Below are 24011 nucleotides of genomic sequence, written 5' to 3'. Positions count from 1 at the left end.
AGGGCCTCAAGACAAGGACTGCATCCCTGAAGCTGGGCTCCAAGGTTGCCTCTGACTAGCACCTGCTAGGCTTGCCAGTTGCCCTTGTTGAGAAAATCACAGGATGCCCTTGAAGGATGCCCATGTCCCAGCCCTTGAGACCTGTGAATCTGTCACCCTGTGTGACAGAAGGACTTTACAGATGTGACTCAGAATTTTGAGGTGGGGGATGATCTGGAATGATGCTGGATTATGTAGGTGAGCCCAGTGAGATTGTGGGGTTCTTATAAGGTAAGAAGGAGGTCAGTGGGTGGAAAGGCTCCGGGTCAGAGAAGGAGATGGGACAATGGATAAGATATTAGAATGATGCCGCCACCAGCCAAGGAATGCAGGCTCCTCTAGCAGCTGGAAAAGCCTCAGGAGTGAATTCTCTCCTGGAGCCTCCAGAGGAGGCTCTAGAACCTAGCCTTGAGCACACCTCAATTTTAGCCCCATAAGCCCCATGTCGATTTTCTGATTCCAGAAAAGTTTGTGTTGTTTCTAGCTGCTAAGTTGGTTGTGATTTGTTACAGTAGCGATAGGAAACTCATCCAGCCTCTTGTCACCATCTCCCAGCCACACAACCTTCTCTGCACCTCCTCCAGCCCCTGCAGGGCCTGCTCCCTTGCCTGCACCTCCCTTACCTGCTCTCCTCTGGGTCATCTCCACTCAGCGCTCAAGATCTGTTCCAAGGGCACCACTCCCAGGAGAGTCCTTGGTAACTTCTTTCTAGACCCATTGGTGAGCTGAATGGCTTATGCTCTCCTCTCTTCTCCTGCTATCGCATTCTCAGTCCTGACACACCTCCTGTGACGGGGAGCTCATTACCCTTCAAGATATCCCAATTCGGCCGGGCGTGGTGGCTCAAGCCTGTAATCCCAGCACTTTGGGAGGCCGAGGCGGGTGGATCACGAAGTCAGGAGATCGAGACCATCCTGGCTAACACGGTGAAACCCCGTCTCTACTAAAAAAATACAAAAAACTAGCCGGGCGAGGCGGCGGGTGCCTGTAGTCCCAGCTACTCGGGAGGCTGAGGCAGGAGAATGGCATAAACCCGGGAGGCGGAGCTTGCAGTGAGCCGAGATGGTGCCACTGCACTCCAGCCTGGGCTACAGAGTGAGACTCCGTCTCAAAAAAAAAAAAAAAAAAAGATATCCCAATTCACCTTGCCCTCAAAGGGCTGTGTCGCTGGTTGCCTGCTCAAGGCCCAGGGTGTGAAAAGGTGAGGGCTGAAATCCAGCCCAAGATGGCAAGGGGTGCTGGTGTTTAGTTATCAGCAAGGGGTGCTGGTGTTTAGTTACCAACAAGGGGTGCTGGTGTTTATTTATCAGACTTCCGGCTCTTCCCTGCTAAGTCCCCAACTCCCATACCCAAGAAAGGAATAGTGTGACCTGGCCCAAAGCCAGAGGCTCACAGCCATCTGTATGGAGCCTGCCTGCCCTTGTCATAGGATTGCCTGATTTTGCAAATGAGAAAAAGGATGCCTTATGAAGTCTGAATTTCAGATAAACAATAGATACTTTTTTAGTATAAGTATATCCCACATATTGCATGAATATACTTATATCTAAAAGTTATTCATTGGTTATCTGAGATTCCTATTTAATCAGGGATCCTGTGTCTTACCTGGTGAGCCTAAATGATTTTTCTTGAGTGGGATGCCCAGAGTGCTCACCATGGCTCAGAACCGAGGCCCAAAGAGGATGTGTGGGGAATTGGGGAGACCCATCAGCCTCAGACCTGAGGTGCAGATGTGGGCATGTCGGGCTCCCCACTTCCCTCTCCTTCTTGGCCAGCTCTGGTCTCCAGATGTAGTGAGGGTTTGTGGGGTAAGTGGGGAGCTGTTTCTAGGACTCCTGTGTTTGGAGGCTTCAGTGGCCCTGCTCACCACTGTGCAGAGCTTCTGCTGTGAGCTTGAGCCACTTCCTTCCCTTCCGGGCCCCAGCTCCTCACTTATAGTGGGAGGTGTGGGTGGGGAATTAAGCCTTCTAAGCCACCTGTGGGACCACCTTTTAGCCAAATCACAGAGAACAGTGCAAACACTTGCCCTGACCCTGGCCCCACTCCCTCCAACCGTGCCTGCCCCAAACCACTTCCATTATGAGGAAGGGAGAGTGGGGGGCCAGGGGAGGTCGAAGGAAGCTGCCCTCCTGGTCACCACCTGCCCTGTGCCTGCCCTTGCCAGGGTCCAAGGACCTTCTCATGTGACTGCACCAGCAAGCTGCAGCACGTCTCCCCCAGCAGAGCCCTTGGGGACCTAGTGTCTCCAAGTCCCAAAGTCAGGCCTGCCAAGGAAGGTACTCCAGCCCCTGGCCAAAGCAGGAGAGACCTCAGGCAAATGCCACCTTGTTCCAGGCCTCAGTTTCCTCATCTGGAACTCCAAGGCTGGAACCAAGAGAGCTCCCAAGGCCAGAGAGTGATGATCCAGAGAGTGACCGGCCAGTGCCCACACTCCATCAGAGGCAGAGCCCTTTGTTCTCCCTGGGGGTCTCCTGTATTAGCTGTCTGTGGCTTTGTAACAACCCCAAAACTTATCAGCTGGGGATCACAAACATTCATCGTCTCACAGGTTCTGAGCACCAGGAATACCTGGATGGCTCAGCTGGGTGCCTTTGTCCCAGGGTCTGTCACAGGCTGCGGTGAGCCTGTTGACTGAGGCTGTGGTCTCATCAGAGACTCGACTGGTGTGGGGATGCTCTACTCCCAAGCCCATGCATGTGCTATGGGCAGGCTCTGGTCCCTGGCCACAGGGGCTTCCCTGCAGGGCAGCCTCAGAACATGGCAGCTTCCTTCCCCAAGAGTGAGAGAGCTAATGGAGGGGGGACCCGAAGGTGAAAGCCACAGTGTTTAAAACCTCATCTTAGAAGTGATGTGCCATCATGTCTGCTTATGGTACTCATGAGAGGCCATCACTAAGCTCCCACTGAAGGGGAGGGGATTACGCTGGGTGTGAACACCAGGAGGCCAAACTCTTCAGAGACCATCTCAGAGGCTGCAACTGCATCTCCCCACAAGTTTAAGGGACTTGCAAGATGCAGTGGGGCAGGGAGGGGTCAGGTGTTCAAACTCATTCATAAACAAGAAAAACATTGCCCCCAGAGAGTGAGGCAGATTTGTGTCCAAATCAGTTGCAGGATGAATGGAAGAGTCGGGGATGGGGAACACTGTTGGCATCTTCCCCAGCTCCGTTTCTCGCTGCCTTGGTTCAGGGCTTCCCTCCCCCCTGCTTCTCCTCTTTCCCTCCCTCCCACTGCTCCTTCTTCCCTTCCCCTCTTCTGCTATCCTCTCCCTTCTCCGTCTCTGGGTCTCTGTCCCTTTCCTTCCCCACTCCCTTTCTTCCTTTTCCTTTCCCTCTCCCTCCTTCCTCTGCATCTCTGGTCCTGGGGTCCTCCTCACTCTTTCTCATTTTCATTCATTTCTAGGGGCATCTCCTCCCTGCACAACAGGCCCCAGGCGCCAGGCCCAGGCTGCAGGGACAGTAGAGCCAGGCTGCTCCCACCCACCCCAAAACCCTACTCGTGCAGACGCCGCCAGCCCGGATCCCGCTAGGGGGCACCGTGAGCTGTGGCTGCGGATGAGGGGCTGCTTTTCCCCAGGCCCTGTGGGCTTGGAGAGAAACCCTGGGCAGGAAGGGTCTTCTCGAATTTCCAGTCCTGGAGCCAGGCCACCTGGTGGGCAGCGCAACCTTCACATTAGGACTGCGGGGCCGGGATGCCCGGGACCTCTGACCCAGCTCGCCCAGGCCACACACGTGGGTGGGGAGCACATTGGTCACCTGCAGGGAAGGCGAGGGCCTTTCCTAGGAGGTTGCCACCAGCTGGGAGGCCAGCAGCAACCCCACCCCAGGCCTGAAGTATCTGCCACCTTTGGCAGGCCCTGGGTCCCGTGGAAAGGCTGAAGGGCGCTCATCCCAGGTCCCCATCCCCAGAACCGGTGTGGCAGGCCCCACAGGCATGCATGTGAGTCAGCTCATGCACAGGAGAGCCTCACGGAGCCTGCCCTGCCAAGGTCCCCAACCCCAGACCCAGCAGCTGCCACTGCAACCACCCTGAGAGCTGTGACTGCACCCAGGCCTGGACACACATGCACGGCCTGAGATCTGGGGGTGTCCTCCAGAATGAGGTGGACCCAGTGGGGGATGAGGCTTTGCAGGGAGTGGTCACAGCAGGAGTGCCCCCATGTGCACTGGCCCTGCCCTGGGCCCCACCTCTCTTCACACGGGTGATGGGGGGATGCCCCAGTTTTACGGGCTTTAAGGTGAGAGCATTAAAGATGAACAGGCATGAGTGGACACGACGTGTCCTGCTGAGACACAGAGAAAGATACTGCAGCAAGTCATGCCAGATCCCTACAACCCACGGCTGCTTCCGGGGGTTGCTGCATTTTTCATCACGGAAGATTCTTCCTAAGCACACTCCTGAGACAGGCATGCACACAGCGTGGATGCACATGCTCGTGCCTGCTGCTCACACCCTTGTCAGCCCTGGCTACTGTCGAACAGGAACATTTGGGCCAATGTCAGCAGCATAGGGAACCCCACATCGCATTGTTTCATATTGTAATGTAAAATTCTGTGGTCAAGAAGCTGTTCAGATGTTTCTTGCTATTTTTACTCCTCTTCTGTGAATTGCCTCCTCGGAGCCTTTGTCCATTTTTCTATTGAGAGTTGTTTCAATTAATTTATAACTTTTTTGTTTTTTAAGGGTATTGCTCCTTTGTCTATCAGAAACGTTCAACTACATTCCTTCAGTTTGTTATTTATCTTTTAATTTTAGTCTGTGCGTGTTTGTGTGTGTGGCGTGTATGCGTGTATGTGTGTGTGCATCTGTGTGTGTGCATCTCTGTGTGCGTGTGTGCGCGTGTCTGTGTGTGTGAGTGTATGTGTGTATGTGTGTGTGCATTTGTGTGTGTGTGCATCTCTGTGTGCGTGTGTGTGCATGTCTGTGTGTGTTAGTGTGTGTGTGCATGTGTGTGTGCGTGTGTGTGTGCGCGTGTGTGTGTGCGCGTGCGTGTGTGTGTGTCTTTCGGCACTCAGTGGTCTTGTGATCTTACATTGGTTATTATTTTCCTTCACGGCATCTGGATTTTGCATCTTGCTTGGAAAGCCTTCCCCATCTGAGGGTCCAGTATTTTTCTTCTCTTTTCTAATGCTCTAGCTATTTGTCATTTATTACATCTTCAGTCCTTTTAGGGTATTTGTTGGGTATGAAATAGGAACTAACTTTCGCAGATTTCTGCCAAATGAAAGATGGAACTCTGGGGTCTTAGTCACTCATAGTGAAGGTGTGGTGGAGACGTTTCCTTCGAATCTGCACCCAAAGTCCCACCGACCCTGGCTTTCACCCCAGCTGAGCAGCAACTGGACCTCTGTGTCTTGTGCCACACGGAGATATAAAGCTCTTGCCAGCTCTCAGGCAGTTCCAGTGTGTCCCCTCCTCTTGGAGACATGCAGACCTCAGGGAAGGGGTGCTGGGGGTGCATGGGGGTGCCACCACGGCCCAGTCCTCTCCACTGGGCCAGACCCTCACCTTGGACAAGATTGGAAGAAATGGAATGGCCCCTGCTTAGCTGCGGGGGCTTCCAGAGCTATTCAGCTGGATCACACTGGATCACACTTGTGGACCCAGCAGGGTCCACAAGAGGAGGAAAGAGGTGCTGAGATTTCCTCAGGGGAACCGGAGGCTGCTGGGGCTGCAGGCAGCTTTCCAGACACTTGCTCAGCTTCCTCCAGAGGTGGAAAGAGCTTCTCAGGCTTTCCTCCTCCCTCCAAGGTGACATGCAAAGACAAGACATCGAGATTGTGATCACAGCTGTGACTTGGTGGCCTCCCATTCCCCCAGCTCTTGGCCTCTCTATCACCTGTCCTCACAGCAGCCTGCAAGGTGGTTCCATGATCCCCACTTTACAGAGGAGAAAACAGAGGCTCAGAGATGTCAAGTAAACGGTGCAGGGCCACACAGTTTGTAGGGAAATTGAACTCGTCTCAGGAGACGGTTGAGACGATGGAACCAGGCAATAGCAGCATAGTGACCACAAGGGTTTGCACATAGTAGGCCTTCAAACATTTAGCCACCCTCTTCTTTCCCTCCCTCTCTTTCCCGCTTCTTCCTCGGTTCCTCCCGCTCTTTCCCAGGAGACTTTACCACCATCTGAAATCCATGATGACAACAACAAGCAAACTCATGCGTTGGGTCAGGAAACACTACAACAGAGGAAGAAACGGGAACTCACAATGGAGTGGCAAGCACCATTGTTTATGGACAAACTTCCCCTGGGGAGGCAAGTCCTTAGACAGGTACCCCCAGGAGTCCTCATCCCTGAGCAACTCCCTGTCTAACCAGAGATTCACAAGGGGGAAGTTTCTACCCATAGGAGGCAGCTCTCAGCATGCAGGGGAATCCAAAGGGGCTTCCTGGAAGAGGAGGCTCCTGATTGGAGGGTCAAGAATTTGAGGCATGAGTGATGCCCAGGGGAGCAGGGTCGCATGGTGGGGCCTGTCTGGGAGGTGTGTACTATTTCCCGGCTGTGTGGGGTATGCAAAGCTGGAAGGAGACGCCACCTTTTTAAAACATATTGAACACAAAAGCATACACAATGTACTGTATAATTTCATGTATAAACATGTACAAACCACTTAAAAATAGTGTGGAAAGCAGGGTAATTGTCACCCCTGGGACAGAAGGCTGCCAACTGGAAGGGAGGTGTGGTGGGAGGTTTTCCGGGGCGATGGCGTGGTTCTGTTTCTTGTTCTGGGGGATTGGCTAGAGGCGTGCGCTGCTACTCTGTGAAAATTCAATATGTGCCCCTCCAATCCATGTACTATTCCGCCTGTGTATTATACTCTAATAAAAAGTTGAAGTTTGTTGAAACAGGAGCTCAGGGGATGGGAGAATTTGAAGATTATTCTGGAGGCGGTGGGCAGACCTAGGCTTCTGAGCAGTTCGTGACCAGAGCTGTGTTTTCCGAGGATGAATCTGGCAGTGTGTCTTGGATGGATTAGCGGAGGAGGGGGGTGAGCTGGTGAGTGCTCAGAGACTGTCGCCAGTGCAGGTGAGAGGTAATTCACAGCCGCCCTGGGGAGGAGACGCCGTGCCACGGCTGTCTGGGGCTTCATTAAATACCAGAAAGAGAAATGAACCAATTTCACGGACCTGGTCTGTGACTTCTCTGAGGATGGGAAGTCAAAGGCTCCCGACTCAAGGCCAGTAACAATCCGATTAATTCCCCAGGACAAAGCCTTTAATCTAACACATAACAGCAAATTCTTGTTTTTCCATTAAAAACAATACCTCAGCCCCCACATTGGCTGCCAGGGCCTTAATGAGACCCCTTCCCTGCCCGGGAGGCTGAATTGGTCCTTTGTTCTTCGCAGCATGGGGTTCGGAAGATTGCTAGTTTGGCGGTAGGGCCAGTTGGGGGCATTCGCACTGATGGGAGTGTAAGGATGGATGCGACAAAAGCTGCCGGGAGTTCTGGGTGACCTCAGCTGAACTGAAAGTCGGCCTCACTTCTTGGGAGGAGAGCATAGGGGGTCTGCTGGAGCCACGCTGGGGCATGGTGCGTGGTAGAAAAAGCCCTGGGCTGGGAGGTCAGTGCCCTGGGGTCTGTCCAGATCCCCACAGTGTCACCAACTCACTGAGTGACAGTCGGCCAGTCTTGTCCCCTCTGGCCTTGGTCTCTTCCCAAGTGTGTTGAGAGCACTGGCCTCTTGGGAAGACCAGTTACTCATGGAATCAAGCCCCTGGGTGCCAGTCCCCTGGTGCTGAGGACTGAGAATGGCCCCAGACAGTAATGCGCTGGTGTGCCTAACTCTGATGGGGAGAAGAAGTGGAGAGAACATCCCTTGGCACTTGGAAGCAGCTGGGGAACACTTATGGTGTTACACAGGATGTGCCCTGGTGTCCACATTCCTGCAGCACGGTGGAGGAGAGATACGTTCCACTTGGGCCCCCAACAGAAAATGACTTTTCACCAAAGGCAGTGGCGTAAACACTGCTTATCTGCCTCCCTGGTGTGCCTGGAACTCTCTTGATTTTAACTCTGAAAGTCTTGCATCCCAGAAAACTCAGTCCCAGGCAAGCCAGGATGGTTGGTGGCCCTGCTTCCAGTCCTTGATAAAAAACTGGGCCCCCAAAGTGCACTGAGAGCAATTGCACCTGTGATGCCTGCAAGCCATGTGCAAAGCAGGAGACACAAACCCATCCCAGGACCAGCAGCACCTGGAGGCTGAAATCACAGCAGAGAGGGGTGCCCCTGGCCACAGCTTGCCTCCCAACTTGATCCTCAGAGAGGAGGGGCTGAGGGTGCTCTCAGAATCCAGCCAAAGCCCAATTGCTGAACAGAACCGGACTGGCCCACAGACTCTGACTAGGGTTAGGATGTTGGCTTTGGGGGATCCGATGGACAGATGCCCGTTCTATGCTGTGGGCTCCACTGTTCTCATCAAACCCTGTTCTGCTCTCTAAAGATCTGAGTTAACAGAACGCCCTCCAGGAGGAGCCAGGGAGGAACTACCTGGTCCCATGACCCACCTGACTTCTGTAGCCAGACTCCAGAAGCCAGAGGGGCCAAACCAGGTGAGCACTCCCACCCCCACCACGCCCCACTACCTCGGCTCTCAGGAGTAATTCTCACTGGCTGTTTGCCAGTCACTACCTTGCCAGCTGTGGCCACAGGGCCTGGCCCACTTCACAGGGCAACTCGGGCTCCAGCCACCTCTGCTTCCAACATGGAGACAGGCCATCAGACGGCCACCAAGACAGGTCACAGGCCTTGGACCTGAGAAATCACTTTCGAGGTAGTTTTATGGCAGACATAATTTCTGGGACTGGAAGTCTCACCTCTGTTAATGAGGTGTCACTGGAGGGGTGTCCAGAACAGGTTTGGATGTCTGACAGGCACACACAACACCAAAACAGATGACACCCTGTATGACGTAAAGCCAGCTCGGACACCTCCTGCCTAATTCCTGGTGGCTGAGGGGACGACCTGTGGGAAATAGCACAAAGCAGTGACCTGTGAAATCAGGAGCTACAGGATGAAAACACTTTGTCACTGAGAAAATATGTTTATGCTTATTAGAACAACGTTTTTTGGGCTCATGTAAAATAAACATATTGGGTCGAATGTTGCTGCAAGGTCTACATTTACAAAGAGGCAAGGAAGGTATGAAATTGTGGTCAGGAGTTGGCAAGTCTGAAAAATTACAGTGGGATTAGCTTCTCGCACTGCAAATTGGAAAATTCAGAGATGTGTGGCACGGCTGCGGAGGCCCAAACTTCTAAATGAAATTTATTATTTCTGTAAAATCTGGGAACAACATCTTCAGGGATAACAAATATAGAGAAAACATGATTTCAGCCTCGATATTTGGTCTCCTTGCAGACGGTTTTCATTAAAAAGGGCTTTATAAAAATGATAAAAATGTTACAGTTTGCTAAATTAAGTCTGAAGCAGCTCTATTTAATAATCCGGTGCATTTTAATCATTTTTTGAAAAGCCTGACATATTGAAAAGAACTTCAGTCTTGAGCACCACTGAAAAAAAGAAAAGGAAAAGAAAAAAAGAAAAATACTCCCAACTCATCTTGGGTTGTTTGTGCATTTCTAACCCTAAACTTGTCCCTCTCAATGGCAGTTGGTGCCAAGCGAGCAAGCATCTATGACCCAGAACACCAGACCTCCAGAGCTTTTGTAGCTATGACAGGGACCACATGACAATAGGTTATTTTTGTTCAATTGTCTCTCAGGAAACAAAGTAAAAAAGGTTGGGTAATTACTCTGTTTCTACTTCTTGGCCCCATAATGCAACATGCTTAGTAATGTGGGTATGTAAGGAGGGAGGGCCCGGGGGGAGGCAGGAAGAACAAACCGTAGTTTGAAGAATAGCATGAAGTTCTCCATGGAAAGTCTTTTTGCCAAAGAACAGTGGAGAGGGCCTTCTGAGGGGGTTCTCAGAAAAGGTGTTGGTTTGGGAGGAGGAAGTTGAATTTGAGAGGCCCCTGTGAGGAACTGTAAGAGCAGTGAACTCATGCTACAGAAATTCAGAGCTGTGACATAATCTAGGGCTAAGGATTGGAAGGAAGGAAGGAAGGAAGGAAGGAAGGAAGGAAGAGAAGGGATAGGAGAATGGATGGGTGGATGGGTGAGTGGATGGATCCTTGGATGGATAAATGAGAGAACAGGTAGGAAAATGGGTGGATGGATGGTTAGATGGAGGGAGGGAGTGAGGGAGGGAGGGAGGGAGAAGGGAAGGGAGTGAAGGTTGAGTGAATAGAGAAATGGTTGGATGGATGGAAGAATAGATGAGTGGATAGATGGATGGATGGATGCATGGATGGATAAATGAGAGAATAGGTAGGAAAATGGGTGGATGGATGGATGGATGGTTAGATGGAGGGAGGGAGGGAGAAGGGAAGGGAGTGAAGGTTGAGTGAGTAGAGAAATGGTTGGATGGGTGGAAGAATAGATGAGTGGATAGATGGATGGGTGGATGAGTGGAACGGATGCATGGATGGATGGAGAAATGGTTGAATGCATGGAGGAATGATCGGATGTGTGGAGGAATGGATGGATGAATGGATGGATGGATGGATGGATGGATGACAGAATGGATAAGAGAATGGATGGGTGGACTCGTGAGTGGATGGATGGAAAGGTAGGTGGATGAAAGTTTTGGGTCCTGGTTGCCTGTCATGAAGGAAGGGCAGATGCTTGTATTGCCAATCCACCTGACACTGCCAAGCACTTAATTCAGTATTGCATTTCCTTGCTCAGTCTTCATCACAACCACATCAATTTTAGGTGAGAAGATAAAGACTCAGAGCAGCCATGTGATGCAAGCAGCATGACACAACCAGGTGAAGACTCACCTGGGCTTCCAAAGACTACATTCTGCTTTGGAATCCTGCAGCTTTCTCTGAAGCCATCCTCAAACCTGCAAATGTTTTTATTGTTAAAGATAATGCTTTTGGTTGATGGAAAGTTCTAGAACTCAGTTTTCTCAGTCTCTATTCCAGGATCTTTCTACAACCTTATGATGTCCAGATCAAGGGCTGGGAAGCATGAGAGAGATGAGCTTTGGTGAGGAGTCAGTGGAAACAGCACCAGGAAAAATTCCAGAAAATTGTGAATTGTGAGAGAGGAAGGTGAATGCAGCCAAGGTCCCTGGGACGGAGTTGGTGCTGGGCACAGGAGGATGGCCCCATATGGGTGGGGTCCAGGACACAGTGGATTAGAAGAGGGTGGTAGAGCCTTGCTCCAAGAAGTGGAAATCCTTGCTTTTGGTTTTCTTCATGAGAAAGAAGATGGAAAGAGGTTCCCATGCTGCTGGATGGGAAGAGGTTCAGCCACAGGATATGTCCCATAAGACTTCCCGTAGAGTGGGAGCAGCAGGGAATGAAGCTGGAAGGCCTGGGCCAGCCCTTACCACATCCCTCCATGGGGGATGCCCTTGGAAAGTCACCCAACTTTCCTGGACCTCAGTTTCCTGCTCCTAAAGTGGAGCCGACACTGTCTCCATGCTGGAGCCACTGCAAGGATGAAACGAGAGAGCGGATGTGATTTGTCAGTATCCATTTGTCACTGTCAAGAACTCATTATGCAGATGGGGCCCAGGATCCTCTCCAAGCCCCAGAGCCTGCCTTTGTGGATCCACCCCCTTCTCTAGCCTGAGTGCAACCCCGGCCCAGAATCCACCTTCCCCTCCCAACCCCTGTGTCTACCCACCCTCTCCAAGCTGACTCTCGGGACCCTGGCAGCATCTGTGGGGGGAAAGCAGACAAACCCCACCTTTGGCAAGTAGAGATGAACTGAGCCCGGAACAGTGTCAATCAGAGACCTTTCAGAAGCACCAGGGGCCATAGCTGGTGTTGAGGCCAAACCTGGAATGGCTTCCCCTCCCTGGCAATAATGCTGCTGCGTGGTTACCTCATTTGCCCTTGTTTTTCCTCTTTTTCCTTTTTAATTACCTTATTAAAGATTACTTAACTGCAAAGTAAAACCATCCCTAAGCTACTAAGTAGGATGTGACTCAGTCCCCAAGAGCAGGCTGGCCTGTGGGTGGGCAGCTTCTGCAGAGATGTCACCCCTGGTCACCTGGAAATGGGGCTTCAGCTGAGGCGAACAGGAACATTTCTTCCAGTGCGGACCTTGCCTCCCCACTCCAGTGTCCAGGAGCCCCTCACCTCAGTTTACCCAGATGTAGATTCCGATCGACACAGATCGAGGACCAGCCAAGTCCACGACCACATCGTGCACTCGTAAACCATTGACAGGTCACCCGTGAGATGAGATTCTCCTCCTAGGTCTGGGCATTGCCAGGCTGGGAAACCTGTCTTCTGTCTTCCCCACCTGACTGAGGAAAGCGTGGGGCAGGAAAAGGCAGGGCGGGCCTGATGCTGAGACTCTGTTCAGGGTCCACGCTGTATCCTTGGGCACAGTCATGGATCTACAGTTCCTCCGTGATTTCACTGAAAGGCCTTACGGTTCCATCTCGTTCCCACGGCTGCCCAAGGAACCCTGTTAATTCGGTGCCTCTCTGGAAGCCAGAGATGATCTGTCTGCCTCCCTACTGGCTACCAGCTCAGCAGTCTCCACAAGGCAGGAAGGAGGCTTGAGTCCTGCTCCCAGGCCATCTGTTACCATGTTTCTCCTGGAATTTGGTGGGGAAGCACCAGAGAGCTTTGCCAGGGGACCTCCTGGGATGTGGATGATTCCTATGGAAACCTTCAACCTTAAATCTTGTCCTGTCCCAGAGGACTCCGTAGGGTGCACAGCATGGGTGGAACAAAGGCTGAGGAACAAGGGTGACCCATCTGAGAGAGGCCCAAAGAAGCCATGGAGGAGAAGGAAAGGCCATTTCTGGCAGGGGCTGGGGAAGACAAGACGGTCTGGGGACAGTTTCTTGGAGGACATGGTCTTTGAGCTGGGTCTTCATGGGGTGAGAGAGGTGCCGTGCCATTCCATCCTCACCCAGCAAGCACATCCACTCGGCCATCCACTCCCCCAGGGGGACCAGCCAGGGAACTTGAGCGGCTTCCGGCAGCTGTGGGGGGCAGTGCTCACACAGGCTCCCAGCTCCCTCGGCCCCGCGACACAGGAGCTGCTGTAAGAACAGAAATTCTTCTCAATACCAGAGTTCTCTGTGCCTTTCCCCGTGAAGAAGGCTCCAGTGGGTCATTCAGACGAACCCAGCCCAGGGCTCTGGGACACAACTTTACTAGAATGTCGTTAAAAAACAACTTGTGTTAGTTTGTCATCTGTTATTACAAATCACTCAGCTTTCTACTGCTACAAGCATCCCCATGTCTAGATTTAATGAACTGCAGGGAGAAGTGGACGCCTCCGTCTCCCCGCAAGACGCCTTTCCCCATCTGCTAGGAAAGCTCCGTTTCGGGGCTGACACAGGCAGCTGTGTCACATGGCTTCCCCTGTGGCAGAGGTAGCTGGCTGCTGACACCCTGGGCCTTGGGTGAGACAGGTCTCGTCGAAGCCTCGGCACCCCAGGGACCAGTGGCCATTGTTCCTATGCAGAACAGAAGTAGTGACCACCGTCCCCAGCTGGTTTCTGAGGCAGCAAGCCCCAGGTTCCAAAGGCAAAGGTCATGCTGCCTTGAAGAGCCCCTTGGCCTTAGGTCTCCCCCAACTATGGCAGCTGCAGGCAGGAGTGCCCTGGCTGGTCACAGCCCTCTCCCTTCAGCCTGGTCCACGGCCACGCTGGCCCTCATTTACCCATCTCCTGGAGGTGAGCAGACAAATGGTCTGGAAAGCCCTGTCTGCCCTGGGCCTAGGTGTACGAATCCTGCTGGAGCCCTGGCCCCTGGCACCTGGCCGGAGGAGAGCCGCTGACAGCCTGCATGCACAGTGAGTGCTGCTGTTTATGAGGGCAAGACACCAGGAGGGCAGTGGGCTCAGTGCTGGGGGCCGGTGGGGTTTCAGAGTGCCCGCGGAGTCTCATCACGCCTGAACCAAGTCATGACTCCTGCTCCTGCACTCCCACTGCTAACGGGCTGGAGGAGCTGGGCGTGTGGATGGAGCCTTCTGCCAAGGGAGTTACCATGTCCTTCTGGGGCCACATGGGCACTTTCGACTCTGCAGAATGTTCGTGCCTCAGTTTCTTGTTTCATTCTCAGGACCGCATCGTCAGGCTGGGGCTCACTCAGTCCTCTGCAGAGGAGACAGGGCACGTCCTGAGAGGCCACAGTCAGCTTGTGGGCAGCAAAGGAGCATGTACTGCCCCGGCTTGTCTGCCCCAGGCCTGGATTTCTGCCGGCAGACCTTGCTCTCCCTAAGCGTTCCTGTTTGGGTTCAGGCACTTCTGACAACACCTTAGAAAGTCCAGCTCACGGAACGATTTGTCATCCCGCCCCAGACGCGCACCTATTTCTCTTATTCCATCTCCACTGAAGCACTGGAAAGCACTTTCCTTGCAGGAAGCAGTCCCGAGAGGCTTGTTAGGAGGGTGGAGCGCCTGCCTGGAGTAATGAGCGGTTATCAGCTGAGCCATGTGGCCTGGCAGGGGGCCGGGCACATAAACGCTGTCACCTTGGCATCCAGCTGCTGGCATTAGCATTCCCACCAGCTTCTCGGCCCCCTGCCGTGGGGCTGCCACGGTCAGTGTGGCACTGGCTGCCGGAAGGCCCTGGGTGCCCAAAGCAGGTGGGAAAGTGCACACCTGCCGGCGTGGGGGTGCCCGAGTGCTCTCAGCAGCCATGCAAGTAGCCTCTGCCCCGGAGGCCCACGAGAGACACAGAAGGGGAGGAGAGAGAGGGTTTTCCGGGGTCAGAGCCCCTGTAGCCCTCACCTGCTGCTCTACCCAGAGCTGGGTTCCAGGCTGGGGGCTGTGCACTTAGATACAGCCAGCAGCTCCCAGCCCCGCAGTGAGAGGCGGGAGCGCCTCTGATGCCCGTGAACGCTGGACTCTGGGTGGTCTCATCCCCGAGTCTGCCCCATAGGAAGGTGACAAAGAGGCAAGGCCAAGCCAGGTCTTCCAGGCCTCCAGCCCACTGCCGGCCAGAGCATTGCAAATATTTGAGTTGAGAGGATCTGAATTTTCCTACCCTCTCTTCCCACAGCCCTGCAAGATGGCAGCCTCCAGGGATGAGGCATTTGCTCCCAGCTCCGGTGCCCCTAAGCACATGGACCATTTGAAGGTGAGGTGCGAGCTGGTCCATAGCCCCTGCCCATGTGCTCTGCTGCCTGGTGCCACGTAGTGGGTGGGTGCCCAGGCCTGTGGGAGAGTGGCTCTGTGGAGGTGTGGTTACATACAGGGACAGAGAAAACACCAGAGCCAGAAGATGGCTCCCTTAGGAAGGGGATGACCTCCAGCGCCCCCAGGAACCTGAGCCCACGGTTCACTCCCAAACCTCCCAAACCCGGGAGCTGCAGGAGCACAGGTGGAATCCTTCGGTTGTTTCTGGAGAAAGTGGCTTTTGGCCTGATCCCAGGAGAGGGCAATGTGCTAGGAAAAGCTGCAGGAGCTCCCAGGAACTTGTTCCCAGAGGAAAGTGGGAGACAAGATGACCAGGTCAGAGGTGCTAACAGGATGCTGTCCTGGGTGCCTTGCTGGGTACAAGGAGATGCCCTCTAATTCCAGAACCTTCTCTGGCTCCTTCGGCCCTTGGGAGCTTTGCAGACCTGGGAGGGCAGTTCTCATGCCCGTCCTGAGCCCAACACCCCAGCCTTCCTGGCTCCAGGCTTCGACCCATCTCCAGTCCTGGGACCCATCTCCGTGTGACAGCGTGGCCACCTGCTCTGGCCAAGTTCCTCAGCCAGGTGCCCAGATGTGGACGGACGGTATCACCACCCATCTGGGGGCTCGTGGGAGCTCTCCTGCTCAGGTCCCTTCCCCTTGACAGGAGCCGCTGGCCTCCTGCAGGCTGTTCCCGCCCCTCCTTAGTTTCCTCCAAGCCTCTCACTGGTTTCGGAGCCTGGATCGTCTGACATGTTTTCCCAACATTTGCTTCTCATTTCAAAGTGTAAACCTGGCAAGAGGCACACGGATCCCGTCAAAGAAGGTCCCGTGTTTTTCTCCTCCTTATGTTCCTCGCAGCTTTCTGCCTTCTCCTTGCAAGGAAAAGTGGCTCTAAAGTTGCTCTTGGGTGGTTGTTCTTAAATAACTGGGCCCGATGAGCTCCAAAGAAGTGAGTGGTGGAAGCTTAAGTCTTTGGCAGGCTTTGGTTTCCCGTTGATTTTTCCAAAGAGATTTTTGTGCAGGGCGTTTTTGGGCTCGTTAGGTTTCTCTAGCCCATGTTGACGGCTGTCTACAAATCACCACATTTATCATGGGCAGACTGGGGGCTCCACCACCTTTCCACCCCTCCTCTGTTTACCGAGCCCAGCCACCCCAGCAGCTCGCTCTGAGGTCTGCTCCCCCCACCCCACTGCCCGCCCCCTGGCAGGGCTGAGCCTGCATCTTCACCGTCTGCTCTAGGCTGGGTTCTTCTCCTGGCATCCGGTGGAGACAGGACTTTGGGCTGTGAGTCAGAACTCCTCCACTTCCCAGCCAAGGTGGCAGAAAAGGGGAGGGGTGAGAGGATGCGGTCCCCAGGTTCAAAGCCCAGCTCCATCAAATGTAAACTGTGAGATCACATTTAACCTCACAGAATCTCCATTGTGTCATCTGTACAATGGGAATCATAACAGCACACATTACAGAACATTTCAGCTCAGATAAATGAGTGTCTGGCACGGGGTGAGCCACCCATAAAGGCAGGCCCACTCGTTCTTTTCCTGTTTGTCATGCTATTCCAACAAACGGAGCTTCCCAGTGCTCTAATTTCTACTTATGTTGCTGGAGCCTCACACAAGGGGTGAGAATCTTGAGGGGTGAGTATTTCTGCAGGGGAAAGTGTTATTAAAACCAGGTGGACAAGTAATTAAGAGACAAACTCGTCTTTAGCAAGCTACAGCTCTCCAAGCATGAGGGCTGTAAAAGAGTCCCCTCTTCTGCCAGCCTTCCAGGGGACCCAAGGCAGGAGCAGGTAGACATAAGGCTGGGGTGAGGGGAACAGACCCACGCCCACCCTTTCCCAAGAGGCTTCCCAAACAAACTGAGCGTTCATTCCCAGTTCCAAGGAAGCCAAAGAGCCCTCGCACTGCCCCTCCACTGAGTCCAACTTAACTCATGGCAGACATGAGGAAACTGAGGCTGGGATGGCCCAGAGGCAATTGGGGAGCCATAGGCACAGCAGAAGGGCAGGGCCCCTCTCACCAGCCACTGGAGGCAGCAGCAGGCCTCTTTCACTAACTAAAGGTCAGACCAAATTGCCCGGGAAACAAAAGAGGTGCAGTTCCCTGACCTTTTGGGTTAATGACGAGGAATATTTGATGTCATAAAACATTTCATTATGAAAGCAACCAAGAAAACCTTTCCTGAGGCATGGCCAACAGGCTTACCCAATTAGCAGGAACATGGCCCACCCCCATCCTCACTGGCCCACCTACTCCTGCGCCAAGACGCCAAGTAGAGGCCTGGCCCAAACCGCAGCCTCTCAGCCGGGAAGGGTTGAGTGCAGGCCTCTGGCGCTCACTTGCTTTTTACCAGTGGCTCCACCTCCGCCTGTCTGCTTTTGTGCCTCACCTTGGGCTGGGTCCTGTGTCAGGGAGAGGAGTGGGATGCTGTTCCCTCCGTGGGGAAGCTCCCGGGCTGATGAGGAGCAGACTGGCATGGGTGGGCACAGATAAGTGCACAGAGGGATCTCCAGGGCCCACAGAGCCTGGCTGGGTCTCCAGGAAGGCTTCCTGGAGCGGGAGCTGGGTCTCCAGGGTGGAATAGAGACAGTTGGGTGGGGGAGTTCGCTGGAACCTCCTGGAAGCCAGGCCATGGGCGGTGACCTGGGCTCCACCTATCTGATGCCTTCCCACTGTGGGTGTCCCTACATGTCCTTTCCCCCTGCGGCAGGAGGGGCCGTCTCTGCTGTTTGCAGCCAAGGACCTTGCTGGACCAGCGAGTCTTCTACCCTCTGGAGACCCGGGTGCAGCGCTTGCTCCTGCTTGGCCTCTGTCTTCTCCCTCAGCTGCCTCCTCCTCCATCCTGCTCTCTCCCCACCCACAGTGGAAGACCTGGTTTCCCCAGCACCCTCTCCCTTCCATGGAAGCCCCCAGGCCCTGGGCCACATCTTCACTGAGGCCAAGGAAAGAGAGGTGTCACCTTGGAGGGAGAGTGCAGTTCCCGGGCAGCAGAGGGGAGGAGAGGAGAGTGAGGCCAGGAAGGAATGAGGCCAGTGAGCAGAGGGCAGGTGGTCCTGAGCTCACCAGGCGCCATGAGGCTCGAGTCTTTGCTCTTGGAAGCCTTGAAGGACCTCAGGGAAGCTGCGTGAACCTGCGGCAGGAAGCGGCCTTCCTGTGGGTCCCTGGGGTGGCACTTCCTGTGTGCCCAGGTTGTACACCTGGGGTGTGGGCAGGTCCTGCTGGGTCTTGGCCTAAGCTGGGCAGGGATGCCCAGGCCTGTGCTGAAAGCAGCCCGGAGCAGCATGGCAACCCACCTCTGCAGCCTCTGAGCAGCCAGCCACCAAGGCCTCTCTGGCAGGGCTGAGGCAAGGACGCCTGGCTCCTCCATGAGGGTCTTCTCGGGTGGATACTGAGAGCACCACAACGGCCCCATAGCCGAGAGGCTCAGTCCTGGACTCAGCCCCAGCCCGGGTCCCGCAGCCTCAGTCTCCCACTTAGTTCTGTGTGAGCCCTGCTGTCAGGAGTCCCCTTCCTCCGGCCGCTCCTCTGTGCCCCCAGACGGATGGGTCGGTACAGTCGCTGCTGGGGGGACTGCAGGCACTGACTCAGCCAGCCCCTCAGAAGCCTCCTGCGGCCCTCGAGAGCTTTTCCCTCCTGACCCCTGTGGCCCTCGCTCCCCACGGAGAGCCAGCTTGCGGCAGGAGCTCAGAGGACCCTAGAGGTGACCTGGCCACAGCTCCCAGTCATGGGAGAGACCTCAGGGCCCCACACTGCGTCTCCCTTCCTTCCAAGCCCACTGCTCATGGCATTTCCCGTAGGCCACCTCTGAGCTGAGCCCACCTGCACTCACTCGCAATTAGCTGTGCCCACCTGTGCCCGCCTGCACCCATCGTAAGTCAGAGCCACCCCCTTCTCAGGCACTGACCATACCCAGCTGTAAACAAAGAGTCTGTTATAAGCAAAGGAGGCTAGAAGGCCACATGGCTTTTGTGTAGATTTACTTTCTTAGAAGGGGATTGAAAACACAGCTGAAAATCTTTGTCCTGAATAAAAAATGCTCCGGCAGCTGTTTCTGGATGGGCCGTGTTGTTTGTGCCTTCCGACAATATCTGGACTAGACTTTATGTCACTCCACAGCCAACCCCAGTGCTGACCACAGGCCAGAGCAGGCCGTGGCTGGGCAGGGAGCAGGGGGCGGCGGGGTGGGGGGCACAGAGTGAAGCGATGCCTGCCCTCCATATATGTCGGGACACACAGCTGCACTCTCAGCCTGGTAACCTGCACCCACCCTCATTTGGCCCCAACCAGAATCCACAGCTTGTGTCTCCCCTCTCCCCTGCAAGTCGCCCCAACAAACTGGAAAAGGAAACACAGCTGTGCTCTCCCACCGCTGTGCCTTCCCTGCCCTCCATACTTCCCCTTTCCCAAGAAGCAGTTTGGGAGGGCTGTGGGCTGCTGAGAGCAGCCCCGGAAGTCCGGGTCCATGGTCTCTGTATCCAGGGACACTGCTTTGGGCCATCACCATGTGGACATCTGTTTAGTCCTCTGGGCAGTGAGACTGTGAGTTCCTTGGGAGGGGAGCCTAACTGTGTGTTTTGGGGTTGGTAAAACGTGTGACACCTCATCAGCATGAGAGTCGTGACAGGTTATTTTCTTCCTTTAAGAGATGGCAGACTCGGCCGGGCACGGTGGCTAACACCTGTAATCCCAGCATTTTTGGAGGCCAAGGTGGGCGGATCACTTGAGGTCAGGAGTTCAAGACCAGCCTGGCCATGTGGTGAAACCCCGTCTCTACTGAAAATACAAAAATTAGCCCGGCGTGGTGGTGCCCGCCTGTAATCCCAGCTAGTCAGAAGGCTGAGGCAGGAGAATCACTTGAACCAGGAAGGCAGAGGTCGCAGTGAGCCAAGATCGAGCCACTGCACTCCAGCCCGTGCAACAGAGTCAGACTCCATCTCAAAAAAAAAAAAAAAAAAAAAAAAAAAAAGTGGCAGACTCCAGAGCTCAGAGAGCTTACACATACACCTCTAGGTCACACAGCAGGTGGCAGGGCCAGAACTCAGACTCCATCCTCAAGGCCCCTGCTCTTCCCCTAACTCTGCCCCGGGTGGCCTCCTTTCCTAGTGTGAGACAGGCGAAGGAAGGTTCCATGTTTATGGTATGATTCTGGAGCCCAGATCTCCTCTCCCCGCTCCCAAACCTGGACCTGGGGTCCGAGCCCCAAGCCTGCAGCCGGCCTCCCAGGGCGAAGCGTGCTGCCCAGCAACCTGCGATTAATTTTCCTGTTCTCATTAATTCCTGGACTTCTCCCGCTCATTACAAGGCGGCGAGGCAGTGGGCGGCGTGCTGGGGCTGCCTGCCTGTCTGGCTGTGCGAGCGGTTCGGAGAAGGCCTGGCGCTCCTCATTGCCTTGTCCAGGCTCAGATGGGCTCATTAGAGGGAATGGAATCGAGGAGCCCAGGGTAGGTGGAGGTGCGCTGTCCTCCAGGGAGCCATGCAGACAGGATTCTTCAGAAGCAAAACACCCCTGAGAAGCAAGGGGGTGCAGAGAGCCCTGTTCGGGCTGGGGAGTGGGGGCTCCGTTCATGGGGCAGCAGGGAGAAGTGGGCCAGGGCCAGGCCTCCAGGACATGGGAACCGCCCTGGGGAGTGTTCCGGCTCCTTCCCTCAACGTTGCATTGTGAGTGACATTTTCTTGGAAGAGCAGCCCCAGTGCCCTGCCCCAGCTGCCCACCTCAGGTAGGGGTCTTGGCTGGCACCCGTTCTCCATCCCACTCCCCCTGTGGACTGAGCCTGTCCCCTCTTGGGTGAGTGAGACTCCAGCTTCCTCCCTGGCCTGTCTCCAGTCTCATCCCTGCTGGATCCTTGTCCATGTGGGGCTTCCAAAGACAGCCCTCCCTAGAGAACTGTCCTGGCTCCCCAGTGCCCCCGGGACAAGCCCAAGCTTCTGGGTTTCATGCTCAGCCCTCCAGGGATTTGCCTGGGGCCTCAGGACTCCCCACACAGCTCAGCCTCCAGTCAAGTGACTTCCCTCTGGCATCTTCCACTCTTGGCCTTTGCTCATGCCATCCCGGATTCCTGGATCCGTCTTATGAAGGAAGCACTGGACCACCTCCTCCGGCAGCCAGCTCCCCTGGGCACTGCCAGGACCCTGCTTGCTGGGCCTTCACTTACCCTTGATCCAGGCATGCCTCATGTCTGTCCCGGCCTGGCCTTCGCTGTGGCTCTTTGGACACTGGTATCTCCAGCCACCACTGAGAGTTTCTCTCTGGATTCCCAACAAAACCCAGCTGGCATGAGTTGGCAAGGTTTTCTCACTACTTATTCCCTGCACATGGTTCCTGCTCTTGCCTCTCTGCGCTTCAGAGATAGTCCCACCCAAAGCACCCCTTTCGTGGAGGGCATGGGCCACCTGCACACCCTCCTGAGCCTGGAAGATGGCATGTGCTTTCAAAGAGCCCAAACTGAGAAGAGGCATGAGGAGGTGACCCTGGCATCCTGCTTCCCCACTGCATCCCAACACATATGACCTTGATTTGGAGAAGCGGTGAGCTGCACCAGGACTGCCTGCGGGCCTGGCTGCTGCCCTGGATGACAGCCACTTCCTCCAGGGCTTCAGGATCCTCATGCGAGCTGGGAGGGAGAGTCACCAACTTCTCGGGCCCCATCCTCAATGCCGTCCCAGTGTTCTGGACTCTGCCCTGCTCACATGGGGTGGGGGCTCAGCCTTGGGTGGCGTACTGGTTTCCCTGTGCTGCGGTGACAAAAGACCACACACTTAGTGGCTTTACAACGCAAATGTCTTGCCTTACAGCGCGGAGGAGAGGTCTGAAATGGATGGCACGTGCTGGCGTCAAGGCATCAGCTGAGCTTTCTGGAGGCTGGAAGGGGAAATTCACTTCTTGCTTGTTCCAGTTCCTAGAGGCCACCTACATCCCTCAGCCAGTGGCCCTTTCCCCATCTTCAAAGCTAGCACTGACTGGTCAAGCCTTTCCCACTACGTGGCTCTGACCTTGAAATTCTTGCCTCACTCGTCATTTTAGGAGGACCCTGTGATGACATCAAACCCACCAGGTGATCCAGGCTCATCTCTCCAACTCAAAAGATCCTCAGCTTAATCACACCTGCAAAGTCCCTTGGCCCTGCAGGATCACATCTGTACAGGTGGGGAGAAGGGCATAGGTATCTTGGACGTTATTCTGCGGGGCACAACCCGGCCCTGCTGGGGAGTTCTTTCAGAAAGCCTGGAGGCTTGAGCATATGGCGAGGGCCTACGGGCGGGTGCTGGGGACGCAGAACCACGCCTCTGAGAAGGTGCTTCTGGAGAAAGCGCCAGCACGGGGAGGCTCAGCTGGCGGGAGTGCCTCCTCAGTCAGAGCCAAGCGCGTCTTCTCTGAACCAGGGAGCAACGCCACTGGAGACCACAAGTGCAGGGAGAGGAGCCCGGATGACAGGGGCAGTTCTGGGGGCCTGGCATCTTCTGGGAGCCCTGTGCCGGCAGGGCCCATGCCGCTGTGCCGGAGACAGCCCAGTTGACCCCATGGCCACTGAGCAGTCATCAAAGTGGGGGCCTGCCAGGAACTCCCCTCCCTCCGTCTGTCCTGGTCCGCCTCGGCCACGCTGACAGCCTTTCCTCACAGAGGTCTGGGTTTTCTCGGAACCTCACGATCATTTCAAACTGTATCTGTGACTTCTCAACCCAGGTACCTAAAAATCAACGTCCTCCACGGCGGCTTGATCTCTAATCTGATATCTCATGTGTTGCAGGCATGATGTCCACCCAGGCCCATGGAGCCTCCCCATCAGCACTCCAGTTGGCCACAGGCAGGTTGTAGGCCAAGCTCGTGGGGCCTGGCATCCTCACTGTGCCTAGGGAACGTTCCCATCAGCTTGGGCACACACGTGTCTTTTCTGGGGTAAATTCTGTCTCTTCTGTCATTGACTGTTGAGATGAGGCCTGTAGAACATGGCTCTGCCTCACCTCCCCCAAGCTCCCGTGAGCTCCCCTCTACCTCCAACGGCCCCAGGTGTTTTTGCCCTGCCTCCTCCATTGGACCATGTGGTCCTGCAGGCAGGATGATCTGTCCCGCCATCATCCTCACTGTAGCACACGTCAGACGTTCTTCCTTTTTATGGCTGAATAATATTCCATCATAGAGATCTACTACATTTTGCTTATTCAATCATCTTTTGATGGACATTTGGGCGGTTTCCACTTTTTGGCTATTATGAACAATGCTACTATGAGTCTTCGAGTACAGGTTTTTGTGTGAATATGTTTTTCAATTCCCTTAAGTATATACCTGGGAGTGAAATTGCTGGCTCATGTAGTGACTCCATGTTGAAATCTTTGAGGAGCTACCCAACCGTTTTCCAAAGAGGCGGCACCATTTTGCATTCCCAGCAGTGATAATGGTTTCCAAGGAAACCCAGACCCCTGTGAGGGTTCTGACATCTCCACACCCTCACCAAAATGAGATCTTTTATGTCCTTTTGCTTATAGTCATCCTAGGGCATGTGAAGTGGGATCCTTGGTGTTGATTTGCATTTCCCTGATAGTGAATGACATTGAGCATGTTTTCAGGTGCTCATTGGTCATTTTGATGCCTTCTTTGAAGAAATGTCCATGCAAAACATGTTTAAATTGGGTTGTTGGTCTTCTTTTTAAAAACCACTTTACTGAGGTATGGTTTGCATACAAAGAACTGTATATATTTTGTGTCTATGACTTGATGAGTTTGGAAGTAAGTACACACCTTCGTAAGTATACACCCAAATCTATGCTGTAAACATACCCGTTACCTCCAAAAGTTTCCTCTTGTCT

General features: G+C 54.3%; 1 long non-coding RNA gene across 1 annotated transcript; it reads right to left on the bottom strand.

The window, feature by feature from the left end:
- Positions 1-10949: 10949 nt before the first annotated feature.
- Positions 10950-17929, bottom strand: LOC108586991. Its single transcript, XR_002523550.2, has 3 exons — positions 16438-17929; positions 12203-13122; positions 10950-11548 (listed from the first exon to the last, which is right to left on the bottom strand). It is a non-coding gene; the product is annotated as an uncharacterized LOC108586991 (long non-coding RNA).
- Positions 17930-24011: the final 6082 nt, after the last annotated feature.

This window comes from Papio anubis, chromosome 7, assembly GCF_008728515.1.
Source record: "Papio anubis isolate 15944 chromosome 7, Panubis1.0, whole genome shotgun sequence".
NCBI classification, from domain to species: Eukaryota; Metazoa; Chordata; class Mammalia; order Primates; family Cercopithecidae; genus Papio; species Papio anubis.
This window is presented reverse-complemented; position numbering and strand designations above follow the sequence as displayed.